Genomic DNA, 17099 nt, shown 5'->3' with positions numbered 1-17099 from the left:
AAGATAAGAACAGAACTGTCTTTAATATTAAAACTAGAAGTTTCCAGGAATCAATTCTGAAATTATTTTGCATCTTTGAAGGTCTTAAATTTTAAAAATTGATCTTATCTGCTTATATTTTCTTATATACTACCATTCATCGTAATCTTACTGTTTTTTGACTTAATTCTAAACTGGTAGCTATTTAAAAAATTTTCTGAGCTATTGAGTTATACAAATTAACATACAAGATAGAGGTGTACACTGCATACTTCCCAGCAAAAAACAGATTTTATGTGTGTGTGTGTGTGTGTGTGTGAGATTGAAAGAAGAGGTTGGTTTTCTGTACCTATTTAATATATTTCATTGACTATCACTTTCTTCCCATTCTTTGGATGTCAGAGACCTGTTATTTGGCTTAAAAGTACATTACAGAAAACTTCATTTCTTTAAATTAGGATTTCATAGGTAAGGACCAGGTTAGACCCAGCCTTTTCTGCATTACTTCTCATGCATTAGAATTCTTAAAATGAAAGTTTATATCCTAGTGGACATTGTCTTACGGTTGCCTTTTAGAGCAAGTCAGAGGGTGGTGGTTTCTCTGGGTGATGTCTGTGTAGTCATTTGATTTAGTCTGCAGTGGGACTTTTCTGTCGAGGGCCAGATAGTAAATATTTTCGGCTTTGTGGATCATATCTTTTACAGCTACTTAGCTCTGCAGTTATAGTGCACAGGCAGCCATAGACAATATGTAAATGAATTAATGTGGCTGTGTTCCAATAAAACTTTAGTTACAAACACAGGTGATGGGTGGATTTGGCATGTGGGCCAGTTGCCAACCCCTAGTGTAAGTGGTCTGTTTTGGTCGTTTCTTTGAGAAATGATGTGTTCTGTTTGTAGGTACTGATGCTTATAGATGCCAGCTTTGGGTTTGAAATGGAAACCTTTGAGTTTCTGAACATCTGTCAAGTACATGGCTTTCCTAAAATTATGGGAGTTCTCACCCACCTCAACTCCTTCAAGCATAATAAGAAACTGAAGAAGCCAAAGAAGCGATTAAAACACAGGTTCTGGACAGAAGTTTACCCAGTAGGAAGAGAAATAATTTTTAGATGCTAATGTTATAATCCATTTAAAATAGACTGAAGAGGCTGGGCACAGTGGCTCATGCCTGTAATCCCAGCACTTGGGGAGGCAGACTCGGGCGGATCACTTGAGGCCAGGCATTTCAAGCTCAGGGCAGTATGACCAAACCCCATGTCTACTAAAAATGCAAAAATTAGTCAGGTGTGATGATGCACGCCTGTAATTCCAGCTACTTGGGAGGTTGAGATGTGAGAATTGCTTGAAGCTGGAAGGCAGAGGGTGCAGTGAGCTGAGATTGTGCCACTGCACTCCAGCCTGGGTGACAGAGTGAGACTCCGTCTCAAACAAACAAACAGAAAGACTGAAGAGACGTTACTAAACGTCTCTAGGATTTGCCTCCTGAATTCCCTTTGTGTTTGTGTTCCCAGTCTCTGGAAGGTTTCCCTCAAGAGAGTGCTTATTCTGGGCCTCTTGGTGTATCTCATTTGTCTCTGTACCTGCTGCACCAGGCAGTGTCTGGGTGTTTGGGGGTGGCAACTTAATAGAGTACATCAGAAGTTTCTCCCAGTTACAGGACCAGGCACTGCCCCTTCCTTTCCATACTGCTCTGGTCCATCGGCCATAGAACAGTTTCTGTGCTCAGAGGCCTCACCTCCCTCTCCTCACCATACTTAGATGGATGCCCCTGCTCGGCTGCAGAGCAGTCTGCCTCTGTGGGGTTCTAATAAGTCCTGAAAGAAGCCAGCAAGGCTCTGGAAGCCTCAGGACAGTGGATTTGCTGGAAGTCTCCCTTCTCAGGATTGCTTCTTGTTAGAGCTTTTATTTTGTTGCAGTATTGACGAGAATTTAATTGAAATGAATTTTTAATTTTCCTTTAATGTTTAGGGTGCCAACTGTTCTCCCTTTCTGGAATGGTGCATGGAGAATATCAAAACCAAGAAATCCACAATCTGGGCCGTTTTATTACAGTTATGAAGTTTAGGCCTCTCACATGGCAAACTTCTCACCCTTATATCCTGGCAGACAGGTAAAAAGTGATTGTAAATTTCTTCTTCCTGGGCCATATATTTCAAAGCTAAAAAGGCTAGAAAAAGAATAGTGATAGGATTTATTTTGTGCCTGTTTGAATAGTGGGGGTAGAAGTGTAGTTGATGGGAAATGTCTACTTATATCATTGCTCAAAGATGCTGTGCCTTTGGGAGTAAATTAGCTATGAGATGTTTAGGACAATGGGAGGACTTGGAAGCATTTAAGGCTACAGGATGTGGCCCCATCCTACGTTCATCCTCAGTTTTCAGTGATGCTGCCTTCATGCCTGGGTGCTTGAGTCCTCGTGTGTGCCTTCAGTTTCCTTCCTTTGTGCTCTTCTTTGTGCTGTGATTTTTCTCAGCCTGGGATATCCTTTCTCCACCTGCCAGAATCCAAGCCACAGCAAAAATCCCAGAGCACAGGCTCACCCTCTTCCAGAAAGGGATTTTCTGAATATGTTCTTCACTCTTCCCTGACCCCAGGTGGACGTCATCTCCCTGTCTGGTGTCTTATGCAATGAATGTCACTTTCATCCTAGAGACAGTTGTGTGCCTGCCCCTTGTCCTCTGCTGGATGGTGAATGGTGCTTCCTTGTTTCTGCATTTTCTAGTTTTCTGAATGACATGCTTAGTGGACAAGAGTGTGATGAGTCATTGACACATGAAAGGAGGTATAGGAACTTTTGGCATTCATTTCTGCTGTATGATTGAGTTTATTTTTCTAGGATGGAAGATTTGACAAACCCAGAGGATATCCGACAAACATCAAATGTGACCGGCAGGTGTCACTTTATGGTTATGTAAGAGGAGCACACTTGAAAAATAAAAGCCAAATTCACATGGCAGGTGTTCTCTTTTGTAGAACATACTAGAATTACATATAGGATTCTTGGGATGGCTTCATTTCTCAGAAAAACTGGAAAATGACCAAACAAGGGAAGATGGCCTTGCTGGAGGTTTTAAAAGTAAGCCAGCTGTGTGTAGGCCTGCAAAGGTGTTACCGAATCCCCTCTTCTCTGACCTCTTGTCTTGTAGCTAGAGGGCCACTGTTCCAGTGTGGCACAATGCCCTTCTTTAGGGTCATGGGTTCAGCCCTTGGACTGTGGATCGTTGTTAAACCCCAAGTCAACAGTAGATACTTACTGACTTCCTGTCAGCTGAAGCTGGCTTTTTGGGTCCTGTCTTCCAGGGGTAGAAGATTTTGCCATGAGTGATGTCAGTTTCCTCCCAGACCCTTGTGCTCTTCCTGAACAACGAAAGAAGCGCTGTTTAAATAAGGAGCAGCTGGTTTATGCGCCTCTTTCTGGAGTTGGGCGTGTGCTGTATGACAAAGACACTATCTATGTTGACCTTGGTGGCAGCCACAGTTTTCAGGCATTGGTGAGATGGGGGTCATTGCTCTGAACTCTCATTATTCTTTCCGAGTCTATTTTTTTATCAAAAAAAGTAATGTAGTCAGCTTTTATCTATTGAAGATTTTTCTCTTGTACTTATAATAAAGGCCCAAATGCATATTGTAAATATGTAGAATAAAAAGAATACCTTTTTTTTCATTGTACCAAGCAGAAGCATCCTGTCCTCCATGCCTCCTTGATCCGTGGCCCCGGCGCGGGCCCTGCTGCCTGTGTGGCACCTGCACGGCTTATCTCCATTTCTACAAAACCAGTGTGCTCGCCAGCTCTCATTGGTCTTTTTCTTTTTCTCATTCACAATGGTCTCCTCATTCTTTATTTTAAAGCAGATTTCCAATGTTTACGTCTTAGTTCTCAAGTAGAATTTTATTGGGTTAAAATCAGGGCTATTTGAAAATGTTAGAAAAGCTAGCATTGTTGTAGCACTGGAACTGAGATTTTTCTAGCTAGGTGTTTAGGTTATCAGGTTATATACTCACTGAGCTTCGGAAAAGTTTAATGGATATGGAGATCCATTTAAAGCTTTGTTGTAAGGATTTTCTTCTCTGGTTTTTGAGGCATTAAGAAAGGTTCTCAGGAAATATGTCTAAGATAATTTTGAAAGCTGAGTGAAACCAGTGTCTCCCCAGGATCTTTGTGCTTTCCTCACGTGCCCTTTCTTGGTGGTGTTGACGAGGTGGGGCCCACCCATGAGCTGGTCCAGAGTCTCATCTCTACCCACTCCACCATTGATGCCAAGATGGCTTCAAGTCAGGTGACGCTGTTTTCTGATTCCAAGCCACTTGGGTCGGAGGTTATACATAATCAAGGGGAAGTCTGCTTTTTTTCTATTTTTAATAAAAAGATATGTTACAGAAGATCATATCACCTGTAATTCTGCCATCGTAACACATTTTGGTGGGATTCATTCTATGTTGCTTTGTTTTTCTTTGTGTGTGCATATGTCTCTGTCGGCTCTTCACTTAGCTGACATTATGAGAGAGTCTTTTCTAGAAATAAAATACAGGATACATTTTTCAACAGACCCAAATATTCCTCAAATACCACGCCATCTTCCGTAGGTTGCTTTCTTGTTTTTTAAGAGACCTGAGGCCACTCGACTTTCTTTTGGAGGCCAAAACACTAGAGGAGAGTCAGGGAGTTTGTGGCTGTCCAGAAGCCACATGCCTTGTCTCTGAAAGTTGTATTTAGATTATGTTGTATTATCTCCCATGCATAGGTTTCCAGTGATATGTGGCTTATGTGAATTACTTTTCAGCCTGGGTTTGGAATTTATATACCTTTATACATAGTGGATGTTTGCAAAACATTGGTTTTGTTGTATTGATTTATGACTCCCAGTAAAATTTATCTGAAAATTTGAGATAATCTAGTATGTAATTTGTTACAATATGCATAAACTACCTATCACAGTGCCTGACATATGAGTGTTATGAGCTATTTTCATTTTTGCATATCCTTCTAGTTATCCTTTTTCTACAAGAATACTCTCTTCTAATACAGTTACAGGTAAAATACATAATTTTATTTCTATATTCTGAGCATTTTTTTTCTATGCAGTCTTTATGTATCGTCATCATTTTGTTGTTACTGGTGTTTTTTTGTAATTGTGGTTTTTTTGTTTTTGTTTTTGTTTTGAGATATTTTCTTTAACTTGTGAAGTAGAGCATGGCATACAATGTTATATTCTCACTATTTCAAAAAATTACCTTCTTACTGTACAAGTTATATTCAGCATATAAAGTCTATCCAGCTTTGTTGATACAATTAGTGATCAATACATGTTGATGAGGTATGAATTAGGAGATGGAATCCAGGAATTAAATGTACTTATTAATAATTTTTAAGCTAATTTTAGGTTAATTTGGTGAATCAATTTTACTACTTCTAGCAAAATGAAAACAGCATTCATCAGAAGTTGTTTATAGTCTTTCAGACATTTTGTTTTAAATCTTTGGTGCTTTTTGCCCATAGAGTATCTCTTTTGTGTGTTTGTGTTTATTGTGTATGTGTGATGGTTTGCCTCTAGAATTTCACAGCCTCATTGTCAGGAATCAACAGGATCAGGCCTAGGCAGAGAGCTGAGCAGTATACTCTAGTAGTTCTCTGTGTCCTAGTTTGCCACATTATCTCTATTTGTTTATTTATGGATTGAGCTCTCTGACCTGTAACAAAGGTTGGATAGGTCAGAGACAATTGGAAGGAATCCTCTACTCTATTGTCACCTATTGCCCCACCTTAAAAATACACTCTGAAATACATATTTAAATATTAAATTTGTATGGTGAATGTATTCTTTTAATGTTAAAATTAAATGATTGGTCCAGCCCATATGTATTTACAATGCAGGACTTACTTTGCATATTATCTGTCTTATTATTTTTGCTTTATTTAGTAAACTGGCCTCCAAAGCTGGGCTTCTGAATGACAGTTGAAAATAATGACATGTATACAAGGTATATTTGGAGGATTGCAGATGCAGGGCACCCGTACTGCTGAGGGAGTATTGGGCTCACTGCAGAGAGATGATAAAAGCAGACTGATGTGTACTTGCTGAAATGTAAGCTGGAGGCACAGGTGAAGATTGCCAAACCTAATGAGCAGTTGGGCAGATAAGACAGGCTGTCAGGCGTGGCAGTTCAGCAGTGGGCGGCGCTGCCTGTGAACCAAGTCATTTGTTCCAGAGGCCTGCACTTATTACCACAAATAAAATTTTCCTTGTCACTGATATTTGGTATCACAATGAAATAGATGTTATCTTTCAGGTTTCCGGTTGAATTACCAGCCATTAACATCTACAGTGATTTGGGTTTGTAAAATTATTTTAGTTTTGCCTGTTCACATTTCATCCACAAAGCAGAGACAAAATATATTTTCCACATAAAAGTATAAGCAGTATAAGACTTTCAAAACATACTAATGAAATATACATGATTACATGCTTCAGTGAACTAAAACTTTCATCTGTGATCTTTATTTTGCAACACTCTGAAGTAACGTTACAGTCCTCGGTGTGCTATGTTATTTATATCCCTTACTTTACCCTGGGAATCCTTTATTGCCATTGAGCATATGAAGTTGAGACATGTGCAGCTTCTCCCCATTAGGCCCATCAGTGGGGAGGAGCTATGTACTGAGACATTGTAAAGATTTTCATGATCTGTTGGTTGTAACAGCTCCTTAAGAAACTTCTGGTTACCTTCCTATTTTTTTGCCATTTGTAAACTAAGGGCTCCGAGTGATGTAAAGAGCCGCAAGTACGATTTCACCGTAAGCAGCATGTAACCTGTAGCTTAAGGTTTTCATATTCAAAGGGTTAGTAGAATTCATGGCTAGCGAAGAAATCGCATTGAGCGGCTTATTAATACTCAAGATCCCTTTGTTGGTTTTAGTTGACAACTTCCAACACTGACTTGGGGCTAAAGCATGCTTTCTATCTGGCATCAGTATTTTCTAAAGTTGCTAAACTGAATAAACATCTGGTGTTTATATTTAATTATGATGTGGAACACTGCAATTTAAAAATTACATATATGTAATATAATATTTTACACTAAATAATAGTGACTGGCAGTCCATTGGCCAAAGAAGTATTATTTTTAGATATTCAGCTCTGTGTGTCATCAGCTGTAGACACTGACCTGGTATTTATCTGGAAAGGCTTGCTGTCAGGGGTTCATAGTGCTGCCTGTGGGTTATCTCCAGACCTTTTACAGATGGCACTTTAGGACAGGGTGAGTCACAGGTTGCACTAGAAGTTGCCTTTGAAATTAGACCTAAACTATGTGGAACGGGAACCTTTGTACACAAAGCTCTCCACCATCCAAATCCTGCTGAACTCTTAGGGAAGAACAGTTTTCCAGATTCATTCTTTCCACATACAAGATTTCCCCACTGCCCAATTACTCTCACCTTTTTTTTTTTTTTCTTGACTGTTATGTTTTACTTGACTTTGGAGTCTTACCTTGTACTCTCACCTTTGCATGATAATGTACCTTATTTCACCAATTATACTATCTGTTTATCAAAAGCAGAAATAGTTACTTACACCTGAAAATTTTTACCGAGAATGTAGCTGTGAATAAATTAAGAAAGTATACTTAAAGTAAGAAATCAAAGGAAGTATATTTAAATCAAAGCAAGAAATCCCATTTCCAAATGGCAATAACGCATCTGTTACATAGAGAGAATCAGTGCATGAAAGTGTTTTAGTAGCCCAGATTAGTTTGTACCCTGATCAATAAGCAAGAGATTTTTTTCATTTTCATCTTGCCATTCCACCGGGTATTTGGGTTCTTTTTCTATTCAGATATGTCAGATAGAGACATGCGTGTTGTAAATTATTTTGGCAGAATGAAAGCCTGGCAGAGTAAATGCTTGCTTCTCTTCTTGCTGTACTTGATATCAATCTCTTGTTTGCTTCTTGATAATATGTTTGGTTATTTTTGTTTTCATTGCTTTTTAAAATTTTTTTATTTTATTTTTTATTATACTTTAAGTTCTAGGGTACATGTGCACAATGTGCAGGTTTGTGACATATGTATACATGTGCATGTCGCTATGCTGCGCCCATTAACTCATCATTTACATTAGGTATATCTCCTAATGCTATCCCTCCCTCCACCTACCCCACGACAGGCCCTGGTGTGTGATGTTCCCCTTCCTATGTCCAAGTGTTCTCATTGTTCAGTTCCCACCTATGAGTGAGAACATGCAGTGTTTGGTTTTCTGTTCTTGCGATAGTTTGCTGAGAATGATGGTTTCCAGCTGCATCCATGTCCCTACAAAGGACATGAACTCATCCTTTTTTATGGCTGCATAGTACTCCATGCTGTATATGTGCTACATTTTCTTAATCCAGTCTGTCACTGATAGACATTTGGGTTGGTTCTAAGTCTTTGCTGTTGTGAATAGTACCGCAATAAACATACGTGTGCATGTGTCTTTATAGCAGCATGATTTATAATCCTTTGGGTATATACCCAGTAATGGGATGGCTGGGTCAAATGGTATTTCTAGTTCTAGATACTTGAGGAATCGCCACACTGTCTTCCACAATGGTTGAACTAGTTTACAGTCCCACCAACAGTGTAAAAGTGTTCCTGTTTCTCCATATCCTGTCCAGCACCTGTTGTTTCCTGACTTTAATGATGGCCATTCTAACTGGTGTGAGATGGTATCTCATTGTGGTTTTGATTTGCATTTCTCTGATGGCTAGTGATGATGAGCATTTTATCATGTGTCTGTGTGCATAAATGTCTTCTTTTTGAGAAGTGTCTGTTCATCATACGCCCACTTTTTGGTGGGGTTGTTTTTTTCTTATAAATTTGTTTGTAGATTCTTTGTAGGTTCTGGATATTATTCCCTTTGTAGATGAGTAGATTGCAAAATTTTTCTCCCATTCTGTGGGTTGCCTGTTCACTCACTCTGATGGTAGTTTCTCTTGCTGGCTGACTCTTTAGTTTAATTAGATCCCATTTGTCAATTCTGACTTTTTATTTGCCATTGCTTTGGTGTTTTTGAGACTGTGAAGTCACATGCCTGTGTCCTGAATGGTATTGCCTTGGTTTTTCTTCTAGAGTTTTATGGTTTTTAGGTCTAACATTTAAGTCTCTAATCCATCTTGAATTAATTTTGTCTGTAGGTGTAAGAGGATCCAGTTTCAGCTTTCTACATATAAGTATAGTTTCCCAGCTTTCATTTATTAAATGGGGAATCCTTTCCCATTTCTTGTTTTGTCAGGTTGTCAAAGATCAGATGGCTGTAGATGTGTTGGTATTGTAGGGCTGTGTTCTGTTCCATTTGGTCATCTCTGTTGTGGTACAGTACCATGCTTGTTTTGGATTACTGTAGCCTTGTGAGTATGGTTAAAGTCAGGTAGCAGTGCCTCCAGCTTTGTTCTTTGGCTTAGGATTGACTTGGCAATCTGGCGGGCTCTTTTGGTTCCATGTGAACTTTAAAGTAGTTTTCCAATTCTGTGAGAGATCATTTGGTAGCTTGATGGGATGGCATTGAATCTATAAAATTACCTTGGGCAGTATGGCCATTTTCTGTCAACCGGTCTTCCTATCCATAGGCATGGAATGTTCTTCCATTTGTTTGTGTCCTCTTACCCCTTTATTTCCTGGGCAGTGGTTTTGTATTTCTCCTTGAAGAGATCCTTCACATCCCTTGTAAGTTGGATTCCTAGGTATTTTATTCTCTTTGAAGCAATTGTGAATGGGAGTTCACTCATGATTTGGCTCTCTGTTTATCTGTTATTGGTGTATAAGAATGCTTATGATTTTTGCACATTGATTTTGTATCCTGAGACTTTGCTGAAGTTGCTTATCAGCTTAAGGAGATTTGGGACTGAGATGATGGGGTTTTCTAAATATACAATCATTTCGTCTGCAAACAGGGACAACTTGACTTCCTCTTTTCCTAATTGAATACCTTTATTTCTTTCTCCTGCCTGACTGCCCTGGCCAGAACTTCCAACACTGTTGAATAGGAGTGGAGAGAGAAGGCATCCCTGTCTTGTGCCAGTTTTCAAAGGGAATGCCTCTAGTTTTTGCCCATTCAGTGTGATATTGGCTGTGGGTTTGTCATGAATAGCTCTTATTATTTTGAGATACGTTCCATCAATACCAAATTTATTGAGAGTTTTTAACATGAAGGGTTGTTGAATTTTGTCAAAGGCCTTTTCTGCATCTATTGAGATAATCAAGTGATTTTTGTCTTTGGTTCTGTTTATATGCTGGATTACGTTTACTGATTTGTGTATGTTGAACTAGCCTTGCATCCCAGGGATGAAACCCACTTGATCATGGTGGATAAGCTTTTTGATGTGCTGCTGGATTCAGTTTGCCAGTATTTTATTGAGGATTTTTGCATCGATGTTCATCAGGGATATTGGTCTAAAATTCTCTTTTTTGTTGTTGTTGTGTCTCTGCCAGGCTTTGGTATCAGGATGATGTTGACCTCATAAAATGAGTTAGGGAGGATTCCCTCTTTTTCTGTTGGTTGGAATAGTTTCAGAAGGAATGGTACCAGCTCCTCCTTGTACCTCTGGTAGAATTCGGCTTTGAATCCATCTGGTCCTGAACTTTTTCTGGTTGGTAGGCTATTAATTATTGCCTGAATTTCAGAGCCTGTTATTGGTCTATTCAGGGACTCAGCTTCTTCCTGGTTTAGTCTTGGGAGAGTGTATGTGTCCAGGAATTTATCCATTTCTTCCAGATTTTCTACTTTATTTGTGTAGAGGTGTTTATAGTATTCTCTGATGGTGGTTTATATTTCTGTGGGGTCAGTGGTGATATCCCCTTTATCATTTTTTATTGCATCTATTTGATTCTTCTCTCTTTTCTTCTTCTTTTGTCTTGCTAGTGGTCTATCAATTTTGTTGTTCTTTTCAAAAAACCAGCTCCTGGATTCATTGATTTTTTTGAAGAGTTTTTTTTTTGTGTTTCTATCTCCTTCAGTTGTGCTCTGATCTTAGTTATTTCTTGCCTCCTGCTAGCTTTTGAAAGTGTTTGCTCTTGCTTCTCTAGTTCTTTTAATTCTGATGTTAGGGTGTCCATTTTAGATCTTTCCTGCTTTCTTTTATGGGCAATTAGTGCTATAAATTTCCCTCTACACACTGCTTTAAATGTATCCCAGAGATTCTGGTATGTTGCGTCTTTGTTCTCATTGGTTTCAAAGAACATCTTTATTTCTGCCTTCATTTTGTTATGTACCCAGTAGTCATTCAGGAGCAGGTTGTTCAGTTTCCATGTAGTTGAGTGGTTTTGAGTGAGTTTCTTAATCCTGAGTTCTAATTTGATTGCACTGTGGTCTGAGAGACAGTTTATTATAATTTCTGTTATTTTACATTTGCTGAGGAGTGCTTTACTTCTAACTGTGTGGTCAATTTTGGAATAAGTGCGATGTGGTGCTGAGAAGAACGTATCTTCTGTTGATTTGGGGTGGAGAGTTCTATAGATGTCTGTTAGGTCTGCTTGGTGCAGAGCTAAGTTCAATTCCTGGATATCCGTTTTAACTTTCTGTCTCATTGATCTGTCTAATGTTGATAGTGGGGTGTTAAAGTCTCCCATTATTATTGTATGGGAGTCTAAGTCTCTTTGTAACTCTTTAAGGACTTGTTTTGTGAATCTAGGTGCTCCTGTATTGGGTGCATATATATTTAGGATAGTTAGCTCTTCTTATTGAATTGGTCCCTTTACCATTATGTAATGGCCTTCTTTGTCTCTTTTGATCTTTGATGGTTTAAAGTCTGTTTTATCAGAGACTAGGATTGCAAGCCCTGCCTTTTTTTGTTTTCCATTTGCTTGGTAGATCTTCCTCTATCCCTTTATTTTGAGTGTATATGTGTCTCTTCACATGAGATGGGTCTCCTGAATACTGCACACTGACGGGTCTTGACTCTATCCAGTTTGCCAGTCTGTTTCTTTTAATTGGAGCATTTAGCACATTTACATTTAAGGTTAATATTGTTATGTGTGAATTTGATCCTGTTATTATGATGTTAGCTCATTATTTTGCTCGTTACTTGATGCAGTTTCTTCCTAGCACCGATGGACTTTACATTTTGGCATGTTTTTGCAGTGGCTCATACCAGTTGTTCCTTTCCATGTTTAGTGCTTCCTTCAGGAGCTCTTGTAGGGCAGGCCTGGTGGTGACAAAATCTCTCAGCATTCGCTTGTCTGTAAAGGATTTTATTTCTCCTTCACTTATGAAATTTAATTTGGCTGGATATGAAATTCTGGTTTGAAAATTCTTTTCTTTAAGAATGTTGAATATTGGCCCCTACTCTCTTCTGGCTTGTAGAGTTTCTGCCGAGAGATCCGCTATTAGTCTGATGGGCTTCCCTTTTAATTCTGATGTTAGGATGTCAATTTTAGATCTTTCCTGCTTTTCTTATGGGCATTATAGTGCTATAAATTTCCCTCTACACACTGCGTTAGCCTGAGATAGGAGGATCGCTTGAACCCAGGAGTTTGAGGCTGCAGTGAGCTGTGATCCTAACACTGCTCTCCAGCCTGGGTGACACACCAAGACAGACACCATCTCTTCAAAAAAGGGAACTAGGGGCATCAGTGTGTGCACGCAGCATGGCTTGTGAATGCGGAAGTGCATGTGTGCATAGTTGTGCTCAAGAATGTGTTGATGAAATGATTATACCTTCTCAGAATGAAGGTAATTATTTATTTATTTATTTATTTATTTATTTATTTATTTTGAGGTGGAGTCTCACTCTGTCACCAGGCTGGAGTACAGTGGCAGTATCTTGGCTTACTGCAACCTCTGCCTCCTGGGTCAAGCGATTCTCGTGCCTCAGCCTTCCAAATAGCTAGAACTACAGGCACACACCACCACTCCTGGCTAATTTTTTGTATTTTAGTAGAGATGGGGTTTCACCATGTTGGCCAGGATGGTCTCAATCCTCTGATGTGATCTGCCCGCCTCGGCATCCCAAAGTGCTGGGATTACAGGTGTGAGCCACCATGCCTGGCCTGAAGGTCATTTTCATAAAGATCTCTCCATGTCTTAGATTTGATTCTTCCTTTAAATATTTTTCTCATTGACATTTGAAAGCACCTGACCATATATAAAATGAAGAATTTTCATAACTCCATAAAAGAATTATGACATCATCTACTATTTCTGTCTCTTGTCTTATAAATCTAAACCATCAACCTGCTTATTTTTGTATACTGTCACACTGTGTATTCCCTGCATTGAATGCCTTTCTATTGATATTCTCTGTAAAAATTGTGGGAAGTTTTCTGCACCCTAAATTTTCTGTTATGGGGATTAAATATCCACTATCCAATTTTTTTCCAAGTCTTACAGCAGCAGTGGTAAATACAGCCCTCACAGCAGCCTGTTGTTTGTTCTGCAGTTGTGTTTCCATCACATTATGCAAAGCATCTTTTTCTTCATGGTCATACCCAACTAGTAAGTTTTAAAAAATATGTATTATGTAGAGCATGAATACTTATATGTAATGCAGGTAATACATATACAGCTGATATATAGTGAGATTATTTTATGCATGACTATAGAATTAGCTTGAATTTTTTTTTTTTTTTTTTTTTTTTTTGAGACGGAGTCTCACTCTGTCCCCCAAGCTGGAGTGCAGTGGCCTGATCTCAGCTCTCACTGCAAGCTCCCCTCGGTTTCATTTTATTCTCCCTCCCTTAGTCTGGAGGCTGACTACAGGCCTCTACCACTTCAGCCTCGTTGTTTTTTATTTTAGTAGAGACTTGGTTTTCAATTTGTTAGCCAGGATGGTCTTGATTCCCGGACTCCTGACCTCTGTCTCGCCTCCCAAAGCAAGCTGGGATTAAGGTAGGCTTGAGCCACCGTGCCCAGCCTAGAATTAGCTTGAAATTTTAAGAAAATAAATTGTTTTCTAAAGATAAATCTCATGTTTAAGAAGTGGAATTACAATTGAATCATTTAGGAATGCCTCAGACTAAACATATTGATGCGGAAAAAGCCATAACCAAAAGTCATTTTAGAGTACTGCTAGGTTACCTCTTCAACCTATCATCACATTTAATTAAAAATGCTTCATTGAACCATGGCCAGTCTATTTTGGTTAATATGTTATTTAAGTAAGCTTGTGAAGCCTTCATTTTAAATATAGAATTTGTGTTAATGAACTGGAAAATAACATTCGATTGCTTGGAAGTTGTGTTAAAGCCTAAAGATTTATGACTTTGTAAAGAAGAAAACCACAGCTGGTGATCAGTTGGCATTAGTATATGAGGATAAACAAGTTTTAGTGGGTCATTTTTTTTTCTAACTAGAGTAAGGGAGTTGGGAACAGGAGGCAGAAACAAGGACACAGATGTATAAAAAATCATAGCACAAAACTGCACTGAGTTCTGAGTATAGGTCTGTGATCCATGCTTCAGTTTGAGAGGTTCATGTGTCCCAAGAGAATGACAGGAAAGCCACAGGAGACAGGAATATGTTTGGATTCCTGTGCCTGTGTGCTTCCACCACAGAAGCCAGCAGCCTACCTTTCTTTTCTCCTTTATCTAATAATTGTCTCCTCTTCAAATTTGGGAAATGAGTTTAATCAAAGATTTGTTGTGTTTTTTGTTTGTTTTTGAAATGTGGCCTCAGTGTGTTGCACAGGCTGGTCTTAAACTCCTGGCTCAAGTGATCTCCCTCTCAGCCCTGAGTAGCTGGGACTACAGGCATGCACCACCACACCCAGCTAAGTTAATGCTAATGTATAGTTTATCTGCTTCAGTTTTGAAGGGCAGGATGTATGTAGTTCTGTGTGTGTAGGGGGGAGTGTTTGTGTGTGTGTGTGTGTGTAGTCCATTGCTGCTACAACAAACCACCATGTCAGGGCATAAAACAAATTTATTACACTCCTGTATGTCAGAGTCTGATGTGGATGTCCCTGGGCTGAAATCTAGGTGGTGGAAAGGCTACCTTCATCTCTAGAGGCTCTAGGGATCTTTTTTCTCACTTCTTTCCACATTCTGGAGTCTGGCTCATGCTACTTTGGGCTTCTCCACTCTCACCATTAGCAACCTTTTGCATCTCATGGACCCTTCTTCTATGGCTACATGTCTCTGTGGCTCTTTTCCTTCCCCTTCTCTTCCACTGTTAAGGACTCATGTATTTACTTTAGTCCTGAATGGAGACGCCTATCATCATCCACATGAGCCCACTGGGTCCAATCATACAGGCTGCTACAAGGAAAATGCAACCTTCGTATCTGGCAGCTTATGTTCAACAGTAGAACTTTGTTTCTCACAGTCCTGGAGGCTGAGAAGTGATCAAGGTGCCGCAGTTTTGGTGTCTGGAGAAGGTCTAAGCTTTCATGGAGACTCTTCTTGCTGTGTCTTCATACATGATGAGAGAGGAACAAACAAGTTCCCTTTGTGCCTTTAATAAGGGTGCTAATCCCAGTCATGAGGGGGCAGAGTCTCCCGTAAGGCTTAACCTCCTAATACCATCACCTTGAGGGTTAGGATTTTAACACATGAACATTGATGGAACACAACGTTCCTTCCATAGCACCAGGGTAGTCTCCTCATGTCAAGGTCTTTACCTTAATCACATGTATGATGTACCGTTTTCATGTAAGGTTCTAGGAATCTGTGGACATCTTTGGGGGGCCATTATTTTGCTGACCACATTATACATATATTTTAATATTCTAGACTAGTATGAAAACAATGCCACTTCCATTGCTTTATATCTGTGTGTGTGTGTATGTATATATACGTGTATATATATACATATTGTCTAATACTATAATTTTAAAAAAGTGGTGGACAAAAATATACCCTTTTTTAAAAAAAAAGTTTTTTTACTATTTTACTTCATACTGCCAACTTCTTTTTCCTGAAACTGCTTCAATCCTGGAATTCTTTTTTGCTATTAGTTTAATTTTATTGAAATATTCATGAATGAGCATAGACTTGTATATGGATTTGAAAGTCACAGTAATGTTCTCATGAATTCATCTGTGAATAACATTTTATAGACAAAATGTCTGCACTAGGATCAGGACAAGAGGAAGAGGTATAATTCCCTTGTTCTAAGGTACCGCCGTTCATTGTTATTATTTTAAAATACAAGTGTTGACTGATGTTAAAACACAAAAAGGGGCCAGGAGTGGTGGCTCCCGCCTGTAATCCCAACACTTTGGGAGGCTGAGGCGGACAGATCACCTGAGGCCGGGAGTTCGAGACCAGTCTGACCAACATGGAGAAACCCCGTCTCTACTAAAAATACAAAAGTTAGCAGGGCATGTTGGCCCATGCCGGTAATCCCAGCTACTCGGGAGGCTGAGACAGGAGAATCACTTGAACCTGGGAGATGGAGGTTACTGTGAGCCGAGATTGCACCATTGCACTCCAGCCTGGGCAACAAGAGTGAAACTCTGTCTCAAAGGAAAAAAAAAAAAGAGGCAGATTTATAACTGAGCAGTAGAATTGAAAATCATTTTAACAAATATCAAAAATACCTGAGGAACTTGCATAAATAAATAGGAAAAAAAAAAAAGAGAGAAAAACATCAAGAAGCCCCCAGAAAAGCAGATTTGTAAATGGGCAATGGATTTGAGTAGACATTTAGCCAAAGAAGACATCCAGCTGGTGAAAAGGCATATGGAAAGGCGCTCAACACTGATTACCGGGAAAATGAAAATCAAAACTGCCACAAGTGGTTAGACCATAGCGGTGTGCATGAACGTTTTCAGGCCTTCAGTTGTTGGGAGTGGCTGAGGAGAGTGGGGAGCTTTTGTCTGTAGTTGGAAGAGTGGAGTCTCAACAAGAACCAGTGTATTGTGGACATGTGTGGGCCCTGGAGTGTGCATGGCTGGATGCCCTGTCTACCTGTGCCTTACAGAGTGACACCATTGTGCTGTGGTCCATCAGAGGGGCAGGTGGCTTTCACAGGGTGTGAGAAGTGGCGGGGGTTGGTTTGTTTGCCTGTGGATGATAGCAAAAGTGTGTTGGCTTCCCAAGAACTTTTTCCAGTGGCCTATTTTACTGCAGTTCTAGACCCAGACTGGGGTCCCAAGGCATTTCGGCAGCCCACAGCTTCTTAGTAAGTGCATGTTCAGTTGGATCCCCCA

The sequence above is a fragment of the Papio anubis genome, chromosome 11 (assembly GCF_008728515.1).
Source record: "Papio anubis isolate 15944 chromosome 11, Panubis1.0, whole genome shotgun sequence".
NCBI lineage: Eukaryota > Metazoa > Chordata > Mammalia > Primates > Cercopithecidae > Papio > Papio anubis.
Note: the sequence above shows the minus strand (reverse complement) of the source record.